The following is a 19,224-nucleotide window of genomic DNA, read 5'->3' as shown; positions in this document are numbered from 1 at the left end:
CCAACGGGGAGCTCTGTCTGGTGCCTGGGCCAGAAATGGGAGCTCCTCATTGCAAACCCCTCAAGCCCTTGGCAGGCTCCTTGCTTGTGCTGTCACTAAATGCTGCCCCAAGCCAGGGTTACAGAACACAAGGAAAAGCCCTAATTGAGAAAGGTAAGAAAAGCAGAGAAACGAGCAGGTGGAAGGAAGAAGGATCAGGGCAAGAGGAGACATAACACACACGGAAAAAAGTAGAAAAGCTATAGTAAGTGCAAGGAAACTTTTTTTGTCTATTTTTGATCAAGTGAAAAACATAAACACAAGAGAATAAACTGAGCAACTAGAATCAGACTGAGCCAGTGCAGGGAGGGAAGAGGCAGCAGAACTGCAAATACATGCTAATTACTTCACCCTTCCTCTGGGACCTGCAAGCATGGCCCCAGAGCCATTTGTACCACAGCCTAATAATGATTTCATTTCACGGACTTGCTTCCACTTTTTTTCTTAACAAAGTCCATCACAACTCTGTTTTGGGAAGTAGAAACAGTATCTATCTTTAGGAAACTTAACTGCCAAAAAAGCTCAGATAAGCATAATTAAGAAGTAAAGAATAGTTGGATCATTGGTGTGACTAGGACAAATACCAAATCACAAATATTTTAAGTTCTTCCCCTTCCGGGCCCTAAATAGAGAGGTGCCTTTGTTTGCTGAATTGGCTCACAGATGACTTGGCTTTTGTGTGTTGTGTAGGATGTTGAATGGGGAGGAGAAACCAGAGGAAGGTCAAATATTTGTCAAGTGCCTACTATGTATCAGGCATTCTGCTAGGTGCTAGAAATTCAAGAGTGAACAAAACAGACAGGCCCCTGTCCTCATGAAGCTAACACTTTTTTTTTAATCATAGTAAATTATACATAACATGAAATTTACCATCCTAGCTCTTTTTAAGTGTATAGTTCAATAGTGTTAAGTATGTTTACACTGTGGTGCAAATACTCTCTAGAATTTTTCCATCTTGCAAAACTAAGACTCTATGCCCATTAAACAATCCCATTTCCCCTTCCCCCTAGGCTGGGGCGGCCAACATTCTTTTTTTTTTTTTTTTTTTTTTAACAATTTGGGTTTTGGGGGTTTTTTTTTACATTTATTTATTTATTTATTTATGGCTGTGTTGGGTCTTCGTTGCTGCACGCGAGCTTTCTCTAGTTGCATCGAGTGGGGGCTACTATTCGTTGCGGTATGCGGGCTTCTCATTGCGGTGGCTTCTCTTGTTGCGGAGCATGGGCTCTAGGCGAGCCGGCTCAGTAGCTCTGGCTCTCAGGCTCTAGAGCGCAGGCTCAGTAGTTGTGGCGCACGGGCTTAGGTGCTCCGCGGCATGTGGGATCTTCCCAGACCAGGGATCGAACCTGTGTCCCCTGCATTGGCAGGCAGATTCTTAACCACTGCACCACCAGGGAAGCCCCGACCAACATTCTACTTACTGTTTCTATGAATTTGATTACCCTAGATTCCTCATATAAGTGGAATCATATAACATTTGCCTTTTTGTGACTGGCTTATTTCATAATATCCTCAAGGTTCATCCATGTTTAGCATGTGTTGAAATTTCATTCCTTTTTAAGGCTGAATAATATTCCATTGTATGTATAGACCACATTTTGTTTATTCATTCATCTGTTGATGGACACTTGGATTGCTTCCACCTCTTGGCTATTGTGAATAATGCTGCTCTGAACATGGGTGTAAAATATGTCTTTGAACTAACACTCTTTTAAGGAGCTTATCCCATCATATTTGGATTATTTATTTGCCCATTAGTTGGGCCAACTAGATGGGTAGCTGCACAAGGACCTGTGTTATTTATCTTTGCATTCCAACTTCCTGTATAGTGCTGGCACATAGTAGGAACTCAATAAATATTTCTTGAACACAATAATTTATTTTTACACTTCTTAGTCACTACTGCGGCAGCTGTTTTACATATCTTAATAAATAAGTTTTGCAATTTTAATGAATGCTATTTTGATTATATTTACATACTAAGCTAGTTTATGTAAGGGGATTAGTATTAAAGAAATCTAAATCTCAATCAAAATTCACTTTTTAGATGAAATGCTACTGACAATTCCTTCCCATTCACTTTGGTTAAAATCAACTCTTGCTGCTCTTATTTTTCTCCTTCCTTTTCTTTCTTTTCCTCAAGTCATAGCATTGCATAGATCTTAAGGACTTCATTATGGGTCTCCTTAATTCGGGGGACATCCTGTTGAATAGAGCTAGGCATGGGCCTAGAGTTTGGTTTTCTCAGCTCAAAACCTTGCACTGAGCGTCATTTTCTACAAGGCACAGCATGAACAAAGCACAGCCCTACCTCTGGAGGAATCTATCTTATTCTTGGCCACAATTAAGTAAGAGGCCTCAGTTTTCTCGGGTGTAGAAAATAGTATTTACCTCCATTCCCCATTACCCACGTGACAAACACAGACACAACTCTAACATTTACAAAACACAAGGAGCTGAAAGACACTGAAAATTCTGAGTAGCACTGTATTTGATGATAATTACTACAAATAGTACCATCAGTTTTAGAAGCTAGCTCTGTAAATCCTTTACAAAATAGAAATTTAGAATTATGATTTCTGGTCAAGGTAGCATTGTTGTACAAATCTTTGGGGTACTTGTTCAGCTCCAAACATAAAGCAATGGTTTTTTTTTTTTTTTTTTTAATTGATGACTTTATTGCTCTATTTTTAAATTTATTTATTTATCTATTTATTTTTGGCTGTGTTGGGTCTTCGTTTCTGTGCGAGGGCTTTCTCTAGTTGCGGCAAGCGGGCGCCACTTTTCATCGCGGTGCGCGGGCCTCTCACTATCGCGGCCTCTCTTGTTGCGGAGCACAGGCTCCAGACGCGCAGGCTCAATAGTTGTGGCGCACGGGCTTAGTTGCTCCGCGGCATGTGGGATTTTCCCAGACCAGGGCTCGAACCCGTGTCCCCTGCATTGGCAGGCAGATTCTCAACCACTGCGCCACCAGGGAAGCCCAAAGCAATGGTTTTTAAAATGTAAAAGAGAAAAACGAAAGACACAGTTGGCCCCAAGTATAAACTTTTCTATGGACCAGAAATGCAAAGCAACGAATGAGAGGGAAGACATGGGCCTGTTGGCCTCCAGGTATGAAAGGAGGTAGAAAATGCTCTAAAGGGGCTTCTGCAGGGGAAGGGAGACTAAAAGTGATCTTCATGGGGTGAGGGAAGTGGGTGGGAACCAGACCAGATTCACTGCTTGAAACTATGGACTACACTGTGAACCCTCATTCCCATACTCACAAACTAGCTTGTTAAAGAGCTGACCACTGCCTAATGATGGGCCTTTCATGAGGGAATGATGAGGCAGGAGGACAGGACACATGATAGGAAACTGGATCAAGCAACCACAGACCTCCATGACTGACCTATGACATCCCCATCAACACAGTAAGGGAAAAGAATAGATAAACTCTCTTTATAGATAATATGATTGTCTATAAAGAAAATCAAACAGACTATACTGAAAAAATATTATAACTAAAAAGACAATTCAGCAAGGTTGCTGGGTATAAGATCAACATACAAAATTCAATTGCAATCCTATACCTCAGTATTTATCCTAGACAATATTTAATAGCAAAAAAAGACACCATTCTTAATACTAATAAACAATAAAGTGCTTAGGAATAACAAAAACATAAAATGTGGATTTATGTATAAAAAACTTTTACGGAAAAAGTTAACTAAGATTTAAATAAGTAGAAATGTACCATATTCATGAATTCAAATATTCATTATAATGAAGATGTCAGTTATCCTAAAGTTAACATTTAATTTCAATGCAAACCCAATTTTAAAAATCCCAGGGACTTCCCTGGTGGCATAGTGGTTAAGAATCCACCTGCCAAGGCAGGGGACACAGGTTCGAGCCCTGGTCCAGGAAGATCCCACACGCTGCAGAGCAACTAAGCCCATGCACCACAACTACTGAGCCTGTGCTCTAGAGCCTGCGAGCCACAACTACTGAAGCCCGCGTGCCTACAGCCCATGCTCCCCAACAAGAGAAGCCACCACAATGAGAAGCCTGCGCACCACAATGAAGAGTAGCCCCCGCTCGCCACAGCTAGAGAAAGGCCGCACACAGCAACGAAGACCCAGCGCAGCCAAAAATAAATAAATAAAATAAAATAAATACATTTATAAAAAAAAAAAATCCCAACCTGCTTAAGTAACATGGAACAATGATCACAAAATTCATGTGGAAGAGTAAAGGGTCAAACTTATTATAGTAGTCGGGGATTCCTTTGACTGCAAGTAAAAGAATGTAAAACTTAAAGTGGCTTAAATAATAAGAGGTTTATTATTTTACATCACAGGATGTCCGCTGATAAGTGGTTTCAGTATTGGATAATTCAGCAGCACAATGACATCATGGGAATCTGGGACCTTTTCATCTGTCTGCTTAGCCATTCTTGGTGTGCTGGACTACACTCCTCCCTTCAGAGTGGCAAGATGGCTGCCACAGTTGCAGACATTACATTTTCCTCCAAATCTATATAAAGAGAGGCAGGGCAAGTCTGTTCCTTATGTACATTTTAAAAATACTTATTTATTTATTTATTTTTGGCTGCGTTGGGTCTTCGTTGCCATGTGCGGGCTCTCTCTAGTTGCAGCGAGCGGGGGCTCCTCTTCGTTGTGGTGCACGGGCTTCTCATTGCGGTGGCTTCTCTTGTTGAGGAGCATGGGCTCTAGGTGCGTGGGCTTCAGTAGTTGTGGCTCGCGGGCTCAGTAGTTGTGGCTCACAGGCCCTAGAGCGCAGGCTCAGTAGTTGTGGTGCATGAGCTTAGTTGCCCCACAGCATGTGGGATCTTCCCAGACCAGGGATCGAACCATGTCCCCTGCATTGGCAGGCGGATTCTTAACCACTGTGCCACCAGGGAAGTCCTCTTATGTACATTTTTAAGTGAGAAGAAAACTTACCTGTCCCATCCCATCTCCACTCTAGCGCAATTCCACTTAGGTCTCATTGGCAAGAGATGCAACATATGCTTATGGCCAAACCAATCCCAATGGAATGAAATTACTTTAATGGGCTTAGACTGAGTACTATAAGATAAGGTTCATGGACACCTGAAAACAATTTAGGTTCAAGTTAGAAAGGAGAAAGAGACAATATTCTTTGGTCAGATAACCAACCGCAATACCCAAGGCAATTGTGAAAAGGAATAAGTCAGGGGGGTTGCCTTACCAAATATCAAAGTTTTAAGAAAAAATTTTTATTGGAATATAGTTACTTTAAACGTTGTGTTAGTTTCTTCTGTACAGCAAAGTGAATCAGTTATATGTATACATATATCCCCTCCCCTCTTTTTTAGATTTCCTTCCCATTCAAGTCACCACAGAGCATTGAGTAGAGCTCCCTGTGCTATATAGTAGGTTCTCATTAGTTATCTATTTTATACATAGTACTCTATATATGTCAATCCCAATCTCCCAGTTCAACTCCCCTTCCCCCTCAAATATCAAAATTTAAAACCAGAGGTGGTATAACAAACCAGGAGTGAAAAGATGAACTATTTAGGAAATATGTATTGGAATAATTATATGTGTATTTTCTCTTTCATATCACAAGAAATTTAAGTTGGTTTAAAGACCTAAATGTGAATTGTCAATTTTTATACTTCTAGAAAAAATATAAGAGATTATCTTTACGCCCTTGGGATAGAAAAATTTATTAAACAAAGCATAAAATATAAAGGAAAAGATTGGTACATTTTACTGATTTAAAATAAGAAGAATTCATCAGCAAAGTGAAAAGACAGTCTTAGACTGGGAAAATATATTTTCCCAGACATAAAACAATCAAGGTATTAGTACTTAAAAATTATAAAGAACTCCTACAAAGCAAAAAGAAAAAGAAAAAGAAACACCTAGAAAGAAAAATTGGCGAAGGATATGAATAGGCCAATTAACAGAAGAAAAACCCTAATGGTCAACAGACATACAAGAAGATGTGAAATCTCAGTAGAAATTAAGGGAAAATGAAATAAAATAATAAAAAAGTTACTATTTCATATCCATAAGTAGGCAAAAATGTTAATTCTGAAAATACCAAAAGTTAGCGTGATGTGGGAAAACAATACTCTTAGAAAGCAAAATGATGATACATGTTAGTAGAAATCGTAAGACCCAGCTGGTCCTCTTAGGTATATTGCCTAGGTTAGTGCTTCTCAGCCAGCAGCGATTTTGCAGTGTTTGAGGATGTTTCTGTTCTTCACACCTGTGGCGGGGTTGGGGTGGGGGGGTGCTACTAGTAACTAGTGGGTAGACGTGGGGGAAGCTGCTTAATATCCTACTCCACAACATAGAATTATTCAGCCTAAGAGTTCAATAATGCCAAGGTTGAAAAATCCTGGCCTAGAAAAACTTTCATATGGTGTTTGTACACCAGCAGGCTGCTATTTAAGCGTTAACTCCAGCATTGTTTGTTACAGCAAACAACAATAACAAACTAAAAACAACCTACATGTCAATAATGCAGGAGGATGGATAAGGCACTTGTGCATATTCTAACAAGGGAATAATGTACAACAGTTATAATTAATGAGTTAGTTCTTCAGGTTGCAACATGAGTAAATCTAAAAAATAATGATAACTAAAAAAGCATTGCAGAATGTTATGTACAGCATGATATAGTATTCCTTTACATTTTACAAATACAAAGCAATACCATGTTTGTTTATGAATATATACATATAACAGAAAAGTATAAAAACATGCATAGGAATGATTTATAGTAACTTCATGATAGTGATTACTTTGGGGAAAAGAGGAAAGGAGAAAAACAGAGAAATGAATGGGATCAGGCTTCAAGTTGTACTTAAACCTTTTACAAAAAAACAAACAAAAAACCCTAAAGCAAATAAGTCAAATATTGATTTGTTGAGTGTTGTATACTCAGATGTTTGTTAAACTATGTTCACTATTTTTCTGTTTGTTTGAAATATTTTATAATGACAACATTTTAAAATATTTTATGAGCTGCATTTGCAAGAATGAGTATTCTTTGTGTGTCTTAGGAGCATGGAGATGGTAGAGGGAGCCAGTGTTTCCAGAAGAAACTGTGTCGCTCCAAAGGAAAATTAGAGAAGGGGAAAGTGACCCTTGAATAAAAAAGAGTCTATTCATCTAAAGACCCCTCCCAGGGATTCTTGGCAGGATGAGAACTGGCTTTCCTGCTGTGCCAGTGATTGGTAGGCTATACCTCTGTCCATGGTCCTATTCCTCTCTCTCAAACAACCTTAGAAGAATTTAGAGGGAGGTTCAAATTTGCCTTGTAGGAAGACATTAAAGTGTTCTAGATAAAGCTAAGAAGCTGAGAGAAGAGGAGATATTGTGGGTACAGCAGATCTTGAGTATTTGGAAAAAAGTTCTGACAGTCTGCCATAGACGCCACCAGCAGAGGGAATCCTGCTAGACAGCCATTCTTTGTAACAATGATGAAAAGCATCTATCAGAGGGGTGAGCTCCGCTCACGCTGAGGTCTGCTCAATAAGGGTGATACTGTCATCTCCCTAGCATTTCATATTTTTAAAGAAAGTTTCTTATTCCTAACGCTTTTCGTAATTTCTTTCCAATACTACTGTAAGACCGGTCGATATCCACCTCTTGCTTTTACAGAGATGGGGAGAGACTAGAAAAGCTTCTCCAAAGACTTAGGTTCTTTCTATTAACCAATATTTTTACCTAAGCCACTAGGGATAAATAAACAGTGAGAGTAACTCAGCTGAGAAAGATATTTTATGGGCATCCCAGAGTAATCACCTATCTCTTAAAAAGAAACAACATTTCTTGAGATCCCAGGAGGTGTCTGGCACTACACAAAGTGATATGAGCGTGAGAGTGCAGAACATAATGTTTGGGAACATAATGTTCCTCTGGGGACTTAAAAATTAATGCAGATCCAAAACCGTTAAAAAATACAAGGGTTGGTTGTAATAAATTATGGAAAAACAAAATGAAAGGTGTAGGGGCAAAAATCCCAAGCACAGTGATAAACCAGGGAACATGAAAGCAGAATATGATGAGCCAATTAACCTCAGGAGAACACAGACTCCCAATATGGGCAGAGTAGAAGATACCCTGTGAAGTCCATTTTGCAGACTCAGTTACTTGTCCATACACACAAAATCAATAGCTGTTTCTGATGGGCCACTGGCAAAAAAAAATGTACTCTTCTCTTCTATAGATGGGAGTCCAAACCATCCAGCATACAGTAAAATGTTTAGGAAAAAAAATATGTGGGTTGGTAAACTTTTAATCTACAAAACTATATGTCTAGTGGTGGATGATAGCGCCAATGGAAATATGTGCAATTGGGTTTGTAGATGCTGATTTTTAGCAGCAACTAGAAACTGTGCTAAAAGCTCAATTTGGCCTACTTTACATTCCCTGGGTAAGTGAGTGGGGAAATTTTCATGAGGCTATTTGATATATTCAGAAGAGGGAATAAAGAAATACATGAACACTGTGATACAGAGGTAAGAAAGTATCTTAATAGAAATATGTACTCTAGTCTAGGACGTTTCTCCACCAAAGTGATGGAAAGTACTTGGAAATGCAGGGACCTAACTGGTCCTGAAACTGAGCTTTCTCCATCACCCCAGCTTTCCTGTTTTAACAACTTCTACCTTGCTAACCTATCAATGCTAAGAGTCAGTTTTATATATTGATGGTCAGCTTTTGATTTGAGCTCCCACATGGTCACTGCAACTTTTTTCACTTTTATACTTATCCTTTCACATTTTCTAGTATTACAGTAATATGAAAAGATAAAAATGTCTAGAAATTTTTATCCCTTGTATTAGGCAAGAAATTACACAGTCACATCCACATGGATATCTAATAGACATCTCACACTGAAAATGGCCAAAAGAGAACTCTTGATTTTTTTCCCTTAATCTTCTTATATCAAATAACAAGAGGCTTAAACAGAATTTTACTTTTCTCATCTGGCACTAGATGATTGCTGGTGTTGGTTCAGCTGCTCAACTCTACCATCAAGGACCCAGGCAATTTCTATTTTTTTCCTGCTTCACCATCTTTAACATCATCAGGTCTTCTGTCTTGTACTCATAAGAAGCCTGCTGTGACTCCAGGCATTGTGATGGTGTTCAAGATAGCCATATCTATTCCCAGAAGGCTTTCACTTAGGTCTCATTAGCCAGAAGTGAATCACCCCTAGCTGCAAAGAAGATGGGGGAATTGAATATCTAGCAAAAGAAAATGTGATTATTACGATTGAATTACACCACTCATGATTCATCACTTGGGGCTGGACATCTCGTCTCCTCAACCAAGTCAGGGCTCTGTTAGCAAAGAGGAAGAGAGGAATGGCTATTGGGGAGGGAATTAAGTCTGCCACACTTCTCATTCCCAGCCTACCTGTCTCACTAAATAGCATCACCATCCACCCAGTGCCCAAGCCAATAATGGAGGAGAGAACTTTGATTCTTTCTTTGATGTGCCACGTACAAACCACCAGAAAGCTCTGTTGACTCCACCTCCCATATATACCCCCAATCCACTGTATTCTCCCGTTCACTGCTACCATCCTAGTCCAAGTCACCACTGTTCACCTGAATTATTGCAGTTGCCTCCTAAAGATCTCTGTGCTTTCATTCTTGCCCTGTACAATTCATTGCCCATACAGAACAACACTGCCTTGCTTGAAACCTCCTATTGGCTTCCCATCTCACCTAAAACTCCAAATTCCTTCCTTTGATCTTCCATGCCTAAAAGGTCTAAGCTCTACCTGTCCAACTGCATCTTGTAACCACTTTTCTGTCTGCCACTAAGTTCCAGCCACTTAAGCTTTCTTTCTCTTCCTCAAACTCAAATTCGTTACCATCTTGGGGACTTCTGAACCAACTATTCTCTCCATCTAGGATGCTCTTCATTCTGATCTTTTCACCACCAGTTCCTCCTTGTCATTTATTATTTTTTATTCTTTTTTTTTTTTGGCCACACAGTATGTGGAACTTCCTCAACCAGGGATGGAACCTGTGCCCCCCGCATTGGAAGCACGGAGTCTTAACCACTGGACCACCAGGGAAGTCCTCCTCCTTGTCATTTAGATCACTGTTCAAATGTCATCTTTTCAGAGAAGTCTTCCCTGGACATCAAAACTAAAATAGTCCTCTAGTCATCCATCACTTCATCCTATTTTGTTTCTCTGTAATGCACCTATCACTGTCTAACATTATCTTGTTTATCTCTTTATGTATCATGTCATGAAATACAACTATTTCTTTATTTTCCAACTCCTCCACACTAGAATATAAGCTTTATGAGAGCAGACACCTTGTCTATTGTGTTCACTGCCATAGTCCTAGCACCTAGATCAAGGTACATGGTAGACTCTCACTGACTATTTCTGAATGAATGAATAAATGAAGGGAAAGATTTATAAGTGGAAACTTTAGCAATAAAAACAACATCTGTAACATATTATCAACATCCTGAGAGTTATCCTTTATAGAGCAAAATCACTTTGTTAGTTAAAGAACATAAAATGTGTTATGCTTTAAAGAGATCACAATTAATAAGCAACACTAATTTCTCCCACCCAGCCTCTTTCCTCCTGTGTCTTCCTTTCGAAAGCTAAACACACCACATGTACTCTTAACTTAGCACTCTTATCAATGCAGTTATTGAATACCTTCTCCCCTGACTTCTTTCCTTTTGCCTAATAATATGATTACATTTTCTCACTATTTTCTGAAAGTCTGAGACAATTTAAAAGAAACATTTGGGGAACATCCTTCTCTCCTTTAATTTTGGCCAGGATTTCAAGAAGGGAAAAACCCAAATGTTCTTGGAAAAAGAGAGAAATACTTAGCATCTGAAATTTCTGCCTTCTTCTGATGTTTTTACATTTCTATATGTGTTCTTTCTAAAGGCTAAAATCATTTCCACTCCCTTCACCAGAAGACCAGATTTTTCATCAGGCTGTCCTCCAGGTAAAATGCTAAAGTCAGAGAAATTAATATGCAATCCTCCTTCATCTCCCTTTCTATGATCCACTCAGCCCTTTCCACACCATCTCAATCCCAAGGTGATCCTCTGCATGTGTAGGCTTCTGGATCAGCAGCTGGCTGGGCCCAAGGCTCAGCCTGTATTCTAAGCCTCCTGTGCATCTGGCAGGCCATGGCACATTGAAATTGTGCAACAAAAACTTTGGGACATTCACATTTACACTAGGGACACAGCATCCTAGTGATGCTGATCCAGTATATTCCAAAATGCGCCTGTGTTTAGAAATATCTTCAAATACTGCTCATAAATTACACACAAAGAATCCCTGGGTTTTTGAACTTCCAGACTTGCCAACAGAAAATAACAAAAGGATTCTCATCTTCAAAGTTCTTCAGTGAATATATTAAAAACAGGAATAGGGACTTCCCTGGTGGTCCAGTGGTTAAGAATTGGTCCTGCAACTCATGGGACACCAGTTGGATCCCTGGTGGGGGAACTAAGATCCCACATGCCGCGGGGCAACTAAGCCCACGCACTGCAACTACAGAGCCCACGTGCTCTGGAGCCCACATGCCACAACCAGAGAGCCCGTGGGCCGCAACTAATGACCCTGTGCGCCACAATTAGAGGGAAGCCCGCACACTGCAACAAAAGATCCCGAGTGCCGCAACAAAGACCCGATGCAGCCAAAAAATAAATATTTTTTTAAAAAAACAGGAATAAACTGGTCCTCTGTACTCACTGCAGCCTCAGCCCCACCCGCTTCCTCACCTACCATCACCATCTCCCACCCCACACCCATGTCCAGCTCCACGTCTACACATTACAATCTCTTGAACATTGACAGGCTCCTGAAACACATGTCCCCAAACAGCCTTGCAACATTTTTGATCATAAATCAGTAAAAACTGTGGGGATGTGTAGCACCAAAATATGTACATTAAAAAATAAACCACATTCATATATATATATATATTTTAAAGAAGGAATAAAATAGAAAATAAATTCTTTGATTCGATACTGTTGGGAACCTATATCCAGATCATATCTCAGGTTAACTGGGAAACTCTATTTCCTCATGGTTATCTGAATTCTAAAGATATCTTCCCAAGATTACCAGGCCTGGTTATTCAGTCAAACACTAATCTAAGTACTGCTGTGAAGAGATTTTGCAGATGTAAAGTCCCAAGTCAGTTTACTTTAAGATATGATAATCCAGGTGGGCCTGGCCCAATGAGGTGAGCCCTTTAAGAGAACTGTTTTCCTCAGTTGGTAGCAGAAGAGGAAGTCAAAGAGATCTGAAACATGAGAAAGAGTCCAAGGTGATCGCTGGCTTTGAAGACAGAGCAAACCAGTGAGAAGGAATGTGTGGGGCCTCTAGGGGCCAGAGGAAACAGGGACCTCAGTGCTCCAGGCATAAGAAACTGGGTTCTGCCAGCCGTCTGAGTGAGCTTGAAATCAGACTCTTCCCCAGAGCCTCCAGATAAGAGTCCAGCCTGACTAACACCTTGATTTCCGCCCCATGGGACCCCAGGCAGAGAACCCAGCCAAACCTACCGGGTCTTCTGACCTACAGCTGTTGTTCCAACCCCGAAGTTTCTGGTAATTTTCTACAGAGCAGTAGAAAACTAACACATCCCTTTGGTTTTCACATCTCTAAATAAAAGTAATAACGTCTGGCTAGTCCAAGAAGCACTCAGAAAACAAATATTAATAAGATTAATTAATATGTTTTAAGTTGAAAAGAAATATATTGAATTATTTCCAAGAGGCTATGATTTTTTAACTAATTATAATACCCACTGAGGTTCAATCCAGGGCAGTTGGACTCTTTAATAGTAGTTAGGTTTGTTTTCTCATATTCATTGCAGTTGCAGGACAGGGCTAACTTTAGAAGCCATGTCATGTGGGTTTAGAGCTTGGAATTGTTGCTTCAGGGGGACAAGATTGAACAGAATTTCACAGAACAAAGTGCTGCATTTTATAGATGCTCTACTGGATACCACATCTACATGTCAAATATAGGGATTTTTTTTTTTTTTTTTTTTTTTTTAGCTGTAGTTCCCTTTCTAAAAATCTTGACCTCCACCTTGACAAATACGATGAAGTTCAGCAAGCTATATTCTGATCTTGAGAAAATTATAAGAGAAGAGGCAAATGATGATCATACTTGTTTTAATAAAATTGATCACTGAGATAAAAGAAAACCAAAAAGTGGGGCAAGAACATTCTGACCACATAATCATGCCCTAAGTAAACAGAGATACAAATGGTGCTAAGCCTGCTAACCCAGATTTCTCCTCTTGAGAATCACAGGTAACCGTGGCGTTCTCTGATGACCACAACCCCACAACCAGGTCTAATTTAAACAAAGTGATCTGGAGAAGAGGAAGAGGAAGGGGGTCATAGTTAAGTAAGTGAGAGGCTGTGTACAGGGTAAGGACATTCCAATTTGGGGGGGAGACTTTATATACAAAATGAGAAGTATAGCTTGGTAATTAAAAGCCAGTATAGCTTGATAATTAAAAGCTGCACAACCCTAGGCAAGTTACTTAAATTCCCTGAGCCTCAGGTTCCTCATGTCTAGGTCAGGATAGTTTTTCAATGTTCTTAGCACCTGGCCTAGGACATGGAGTCCTCAATAAATGATGGCTGCATTAAGATCATGCAATCTCATCTTTCCGCCCTTGTCCAAAAATCCTGGATAATCATCTCTATTCTAATGGATGCTAATAGCCCTGCTGGCTAGTCCGAAACATCACATTCAAAGGGAAAGACTATAGGCCAGTGTCCAGGCCAGAAGTCTAATGCAAACACTCCCTTAGGGCAGGGAGGGACAGAGAGAGTGGGTCTGGCTAGGGGAAGCTGATTCCCCAGGCAAGGGCAGGGTACTTATTAGAGCCACAGAAGGAAGGACCGGTAGGCAAATATCCACAAATACAAATCTTTTCTAAAACAATTTTCTGGCCAATCAGTTGACAATGACTTGGCCATTGAAGATCATATTTTTCCAACATGGTCCATTCTCTTGGGTTTCCTAAGTCATTAATTATGACCATTTTCCCCAGTGTGGAAATTCCCCTTGTACAGATGCCGCTGCTGGCCAATCCTTCTTTCCTGAGAAGTCTCCACAGCACAAAAATATTTTTGTTTTCCCCATTTGCCCACAAGGAAAATTTCCTCACTCTTTTTTTCTCCCCTCCCTTAAAGCCCTCTGGCAATTTCCCGGAATCTAAGTAAACCAGAATCACTTAGATCACAAGAGAGCCTTTGAGATGTTCTACTTCCAACACAGAAAAAAAAAAATCCTGAACTTTAAATTTAACATTATTAAACCAATCTTAAATTAAGAGTTTTGTCTTTTTTTTTTTTTTTTTTTTTGGTTTTAATAACCAAAGCGATGCCACTGAAATCAAAATACCTCCCACTCCTGCCTGAGAATATGTTCTGGGACATGGAAGCTTGAATTATAAACAGAGGTGATTATTTTTGTATCTGGATCAAATGCCATTATGTAAAATGTGCTTCATACACATTAAAGCCCTATACAAATGTAGGCATTTGGCACCAAAGTGGGGATATGATGTGAATAGGGAGTGATTATTCAAATAATAAAAATTCGTTAGATGATTTGCGCTGGTTACCTATTCATCTTCTGGGTTTACCAAAGTGCTTTGTGCAGGGCTGACAACAGTATAGGTACTCCGGAGATATTTTGTTCTTTACAGAACATTCATCAGGAAGCATTTCTGTGCCAGAAACTAAATTTAGTTGGTGGGGAGAGGGCGGTAGAGTGGTGAATCAGACTGGGTCTCTGCCCTCAAGGTCTTTATAATCTAGTAAAGAAGGTATAAAGTACATACTAGCTCGGTGGTTCTCAACCAGGGACAATGTTGCCTCCCCCCTCCACCCCCAACCCCACCCCTGGGACATGTGGCAATGTCTGGAGACGTTTTTGATAACCAGAATTAGAAATGGGGGTGCTACTGGCATCTAATGAAAAGAGGCAAAGGGTGCTGCTAAACATCCTACAATGCACAGGACAACCTCACACCACAAGAATTATCTGATCCAAAATGCTAACAGTGCCAAGCTTGAGAAACTCTCAACTAGCTAAATTACCTAGAACAAAGGGCTGGTTGATTGACTGATTGATTGATTGATTGATGATTGTTGGTGTTGGTCCACGTGGTAAATGACTTTCACCCTAACAACCCCAGTCATTTTGAATTTGTGCCTGTGCCTAACCCATTATAACTGTTCAATGTCTTTTGAATGAATGAGTAAATTTAGACAGGTGGTGAATAAAGCATGAGATACAGTGTCACTAGGCAAAATGAATGATAATTTAGAGTGAATTGTTAACTCAAGAGGACAAAATTTTTCTAGCATGACGCCAAGCATATAGTAACTGCTCAGTGAATGTGAACTGAACATATTCAGATAACCTAGCAACACTCATTTGCTTAAAGCTTAAAGTGCACAATATTGAGGAATCTTATCGTTAAAGCAGTCCTAGCAGTAGCTTTTTTTCTTGGAAATACTTCACTACAGACGGCTTGAGTGGCATATTGTACCATAAAGGGATAAAAGTATGTATTTTTATAGTGCAGCATTCAAATTTTTCACTAATTCAAACTGGTCCTTTCTCTAATGTGCCTAATCAGCTAATGTTAATGAAGTATGAAATTTCAAACATCCAAACATTGAGGAGACCACTTAATGAATTTAGGGAAGGAGGAAGAGTTCTGAAATACGGCCTTAACTCCTTTACATAGAATGTGGCTCCTGCTCTTTAGATACAATAAAAGTAAAAACGAGTGGCACAGGCATGGACTTTGAGCCTACTGCCTGATTTACACAAGTATCAATAGTAAAAGAATGGTGAAGTGCCATTCTCAATTAAAATGAAATTATATCTTTAAATTAGAATATGTCAGTGAAAAACATATTTAATTTACTAAAACTGCTGATACTTTTTTTTCTGGAAAATGGATCAGGTAGTCTTATATTCTAGTGTTTATGAGATAAACAGAGCTATTACTAGATGAAAAAATCTGTACTTTTGATTAAGCAATTACCTTCAATTGTGATATGCGGGTTACCAAGGAAATATATTGGCTTTCCTCTTCCACCTATTTGACCTGCATTTTCTCAATGTAAGTTGGTGAGTAAGTCAGGAAATGGCATCTAATTTTGTATTAGCATTAGTCAAATGTAAGTAGGAGGGCAGTGCTAGCATAAAAATTTTAAATAAAAATAACTGGGATAATCTGCCATTTGGATAATCAGCATCAATGTTCCCTGAATTTAACACACATAATGGAGACCACAATGTCCCTGATTTTTTGCAACATAAAGGAACAAAATTTCCTTCAAATTTGAAAATTTCCAGCTAAGTCTTTGCCCAAATGTGAGTTTAATGAGGTAGTTTAGGAGTAGGGGAGGAGGAATTTTACTCCTCCCTTTCCGTAAAGAAACAATTAAATAAAAATTACTTCACCTCTGCAAGAGAAGGAATCTTATGGGATACGTTCACTAATAGATGAAGTTAACAGTGACACATTTAAAAAAATAATCAAAGATGAGACAATTAAAAGAATAAACCTTGGCTCAGGGAAATATTTAGTACGCTCAGAAAAAGAGGCATAACCAGTAAAAATGGGCCTTGATGTGACATATAAAAGGCCTCCCCATTATTGAATAGTTTTACTTATAATGAAAAGCAATCCCTTCTTTATTCTTCCTGTAGGGGAAGGAGGGTTGGCTAAGCAAGAATAATATTCTTAGAAGGGTTCTAGATCAAGACGGCAGAGGAGGATATTGAGCTCACCTTCTCCCTTGGACACACAAAAACTACAACTACATAAAGACCAACTATCTCTGAAAATGACCTGAAAACTAGAAGAACAGATTTTCTAAAACTAAGGATATAAAGAAAAGGCCACACTAAGATGGGTAGGAGGGACAAAGACTCACTCTAGTCAGAACCCACTCCCCTCGTATGGCGACCCACCATCAGGAGGGAAATCACAGAGCTCCCTCCCTGAGGAGGGAGGGAGCCAAGCCCCCAGGGGACCTCCACCAGGAAGATGAGCCCCCATAATGTCTGGCTTTGAAAACCAGCGGGGCTTAATCTGGTAGAGGCAGAGGGCTGTGGCTCTATAATACATGACTATTATTATTATCCAGCTATAAAAAAAAGAATGAAATCTTGCCATTTGCAACAACTTGAATGGACCTAGAGAGTGTTTTACTAAGTGAAACAAGTCAGACAGAGAAAGACAAATACCGTTTGATTTCACTTATATGTGGAATCTAAAAAACAAAACAAATGAACAAACAAAACAAAAGAGAAACAGACTCATAGATACAGACAACAAACTAGTAGTTGTCAGAGGGCAGGCAGGTAGGGGGTTGGGTGAAAAAGGTGAAGGGGATTAAAAGGTACAGACTTCCAGTTAAAAAACAAATGAGGGGTGGAGTGATTGGGAATCCCTGGTGGCGCAGTGATTGGGAATCCGCCTGCCAATGAAGGGGACACGGGTTCGAGCCCTGGTCTGGGAAGATCCCACATGCCGCGGAGCAACCAAGCCCGTGCGCCACAACTACTGAGCCTGCGCTCTAGAGCCCGCGTGCCGCAACTACTGAAGCCCGCGCGCCTAAAGCCCGTCCTCCGCAACAAGAGAAGCCACCGCAATGAGAAGAGAAGCTTGCGCACCGCAACGAAGAGTAGCCCCTGCTCGCCACAACTAGAGAAAGCCCGCGAGCAGCAATGAAGACGTAACACAGCCAAAAAAAAAGAGTCATGGGGATGTAACGTACAACATAGGGAATATAGTCAATAATATTGTAGTAACTTTGCATGGTGACAGATGGTTAACTAGGCTTATCGTGGTGATCAATTCGCAATGTTTATAAATGTTGAACCCCTATGTTGTATACCTGAAACTAATATAATATTGTTTGTCAACTGTATTTCAATTAAAAAAAATATATTCTCAGGTGAATATTGAAGTGGTGGGTTTGGATTGAAGAGTGTGTATGTGTATTTGCCTTTACTGATGAGCAGGAACTTAACTATAAGAGCAGGCAGAATCTCCTGTGCCAGGAATAATGTGATTTCCATAAATCCTGGCACCTGCTGGACTGAGCTCCTGCTACAGCCTTTCTGGCCTGAAGCAAAGGCAAAATGACTGGTCCCTCACCTGGGAAGACCAAGGTACTGTGCGTCTGCCTTTTCTTTTCCCCACCCCTGCCTCGTGGAAAGCTGTTTTCATGGGAATGAAATATATTGCCAAGATATGGAAATATATTTGTGTATTCAAAGAACCACAAGTAGATGGTTTTGCTGGAGTATTTGCTACAAGGGAAAGAATGGTGAGAATGTAGGCATCAGATGATAAATAAGTAGAAGCGTTTTTCAAACTAAAAAGTGCTAGACAAGATTTTAGGTTTGCCTATCATTTCCTATTCCAAAGGTGATGTTCAAAATTTTTAATAACTGGTAGACCGCCAGTGCTGGACAATCAAAATAGATGTCCAATTAAGCAGAATGGACACTTTGCCATAAACAATTGGAATGGCCAAACTAGTACATACCAGCTTATTATCAACTCTGATTATTTTATATGGTCATGAGAGTCAGCGTAATGTTGATTTGTAAACTGAAAGCATTATGGAAACCTATCTTGTTGTAATATGTTTTAGATGCAGCCAGATTGAGGGTCAGATCACAGATATATAGATGAAATAAAAGTATCTGCTTATTTCTATTGAACTCACATTCTTATAATTGCTTATGGACTGATCATTCTTCCTCTCTTCACTTCTCATCACTTTTCAGATGAACTAGACATTTTTAAAAATCAGGTTTGGGGTCTTTTTAGATCATCATTAATAAGATCATGTTTAGCTGCCTGAGTGCAAGTTGCTTTTTAAAATTGTAAGATATCTCTTATTCCCATGTCTGGAATAATATTCCTGTAACATTTGTGACAGTTATTTTTAGGTGGTGGGATGTGGGGTGGCTTTTGTTTTCTTTCTTGTATTTTTTTGTGTGGTTTGAATTTTTTAATAGTTTTTCTTTACAATTCATTAAAATAATAATCATTAAAAGAAACCTCTCCATTCTATTTACTTAGCCAAAATTATAGTTCACAGTCTTCTATCCTGTCTATTA

The 19,224-nt window shown here is 39.6% G+C and overlaps 2 protein-coding genes across 2 annotated transcripts in view; one reads left to right on the top strand and one right to left on the bottom strand.

The window, feature by feature from the left end:
- The window catches only part of LOC309666065 (uncharacterized protein), a 92,044-nt gene extending 72,880 nt beyond the window's left edge, over positions 1–19,164 (top strand). The window contains exon 9 of the mRNA XM_082473190.1: positions 7,085–19,164. The gene's annotated coding sequence lies outside the window, so the exon portion shown is untranslated. The remainder of the gene's footprint in view (positions 1–7,084) is intronic.
- Positions 1–19,224, bottom strand: part of MKLN1 (muskelin 1) — a 333,033-nt gene that overhangs the window by 252,758 nt on the left and 61,051 nt on the right. The gene's annotated exons all lie outside the window — the stretch shown is intronic.

Source organism: Balaenoptera physalus (assembly GCF_965194825.1).
Source record: "Balaenoptera physalus genome assembly, chromosome: 8".
Taxonomy (NCBI): domain Eukaryota; kingdom Metazoa; phylum Chordata; class Mammalia; order Artiodactyla; family Balaenopteridae; genus Balaenoptera; species Balaenoptera physalus.
This window is presented reverse-complemented; position numbering and strand designations above follow the sequence as displayed.